The following is a 2500-nucleotide window of genomic DNA, read 5'->3' as shown; positions in this document are numbered from 1 at the left end:
GGATCGACCGGCAGCGAGACCGTACGAATGCACTCGTGATTCGTGAAATGATGCAAACCTAACTGCACTCGACCGGAGGGAGCCAGCCCACTGATGACCAGTCACCAGCAGGTCAGACGCCCGCCGACACAGGCAGTCTACAACGATGCGGACACACGGATGAACCGCTGCAGTCACCCTACACAGCACCCGTCACTAGGAGCAACGCTGGAACTCGTCTCGTATGTAATTAAGCGTGACTTTTTTTGCCACAACACCCCACTTCACGACCTATCAACACGCTCATTTGTACGACACTCTTGTTTGGTTGCTTATCTAGCCCACGTGGTCACATTGTTCAATTCGTCTGCACTTGTATGGTAATTGCTTGCGATATATTGCTCAAATTTTCGCGCTACGCGCGTTCATTCCTTCATTCGTCTGCACTTGTATGGTAATTGCTCCAATTTTCCGGCGCGCAAATCCCCTCTGCAATGTTCCCATCTGCACTGTTCCCCGTCTGCACCCTTCCATTCCGCTAAACATACAGTTCAAGTTATACATGGCTAACATACAGTTACAATACAATACTGGAGATTGCACAATCTTTGCAACACAAATAGAAACAAGTGTGTTGAGCACTGTGGTTCCTTATTATATATGGGATGTGCTCATACATTTAAGTAGTAAAACAGACCACAGTGTGTGTACTCAAATTCCATATAAGGAAGGGTAATGCTCTATGCTTTTACTGTCTTGTTGCAAAGATTCTGTATAGTATTATAGTACACTCACTCACTCACTCACTCACTCACTATATTGCAGCACAACATCTATTCGCCAGCAGCCAGCCAGCCAGCCAGCCAGCCAGCCACCCACCTCTTACTATTCATCAGTCAGTCGGTCGGTCGGTCGGTCGGTCGGTCGGTCGGTCGGTCGGTCGGTCGGTCGGTCGGTCGGTCGGTCGGTCGGTCGGTCGGTCGGTCGGTCGGTCGGTCGGTCGGTCGGTCGGTAGGTAGGTAGGTAGGTAGGTAGGTAGGTAGGTAGGTAGGTAGGTAGGTAGGTAGGTTGGTGGGCCGGCCAGTCAGCCAGCTACAACATAGCTTCACAAGCTACACAACAATTGCTGCTTTAACTACCAGCTGCAGCTTCTAATTATAACTACCCATTGAAGCTACTTTGTAACTAGGCGCTTTGTAAGGGGCCGCTTTGTAACTAGGCAAGGACTTCATTACACTAACATTAATTTTTTCCACCACGAGGACTTTAGGCTGGAAAATAGAAATAATAGGGCCTTAAGTGCTCGTTGACTTTACACTCCATGAACATTACAACTTTTTACCCACTACTTTTATTCCCACTTGAATTTACTGTACATTATTTGCGTATTGTTAGCAACGTACAATACAATACTACTTGAAGATAAGCTTGATATTGTTATGATCAAATGAAGCATGGCTCAATGAAGGTATATATAACTCACTCACTCACTCACTCACTCACTCACTCACTCACTCACTCACTCACTCACTCACTCACTCACTCACTCACTCACTCACTCACTCACTCACTCACTCACTCACTCACTCACTCACTCACTCACTCACTCACTCACTCAGGGAAAATATTTAAATTTCCTGCTACAGTGCTGCTACATTGCAGCCCATAAAATCTGCACATTTCCTGAGGTGTCCTGCAAGTGTCCTGCAACCTACTTACAAAGGATAGTGCAACGTTTCCTGTATAGTTTCCTTTACTATTCCTGAAGTAGTTCAGGACTTGTGTAACATTCATAAGTCTACAGGAAATTTTGTATTTGTAAAGTATAAGAAATTTTGATATTTTTCCTGTGTCACTCACTATAATTAGGATAGTTATAATTATACGTGCGTAATTATACAATTACTGTTTGCAAGTAGCCATCATCACATACTTCAGTTGCTTGCAGTGCCATGACTATAATGACAAAGGCAGGGATCAATTGTAAAACTGTTGCTATCACAAAAAGAAAGTTTCGTCTTTGCGGTTTGGTAATGATCAACGAGGATTTAAGGCTGCAGTTTTCATATTTTTGGGCCTTAACTGCTCGTTGTGAAATATTCTGAAAACAAACAAAAATAAGAATGCAGAAGCCTACAACACCTGCTGTTCCCAGGCGGTCACCCATCCAAGTACTGGGCAGGCCCTACGTTGCTTAACTTCGGTGATCAGACGAGAACCGGTGTTTTCAACGTGGTATGGTCGTAGACACAAGTCAATGCATATCTCATGTACTTATGTGTGAAGTTCAGAAATATACTCGACTTAATTTAATTGCTGTGGAGGGAGTGGGCCGGGAGGGAGTGAGTGAGTGGAGTGGAGTGGAGTGGAGTGGAGTGGAGTGTACTTCTCTGTACTTACTGGTATTATACAACTATGGACTTACTTACTGATAATTATAATCATACTCTAGCTATACAACTATCTACTAACTATCTACTATCTACTGTCTACTTCAAGCTTGCTTACTTACTTACTTACT

General features: G+C 44.2%; 1 non-coding gene across 1 annotated transcript; it reads right to left on the bottom strand.

The window, feature by feature from the left end:
• Window positions 1-2109: 2109 nt before the first annotated feature.
• LOC135332352 (5S ribosomal RNA) lies at window positions 2110-2228 on the bottom strand. Its single transcript, XR_010393213.1, has one exon. It is a non-coding gene; the product is annotated as a 5S ribosomal RNA (ribosomal RNA).
• Window positions 2229-2500: the final 272 nt, after the last annotated feature.

This window comes from Halichondria panicea, chromosome 2 (genome assembly GCF_963675165.1).
Source record: "Halichondria panicea chromosome 2, odHalPani1.1, whole genome shotgun sequence".
Classification (NCBI taxonomy): Eukaryota; Metazoa; Porifera; class Demospongiae; order Suberitida; family Halichondriidae; genus Halichondria; species Halichondria panicea.
The sequence above is the reverse complement of the archived record's forward strand: the minus strand, read 5'-3'. Positions and strand labels throughout refer to the sequence as shown.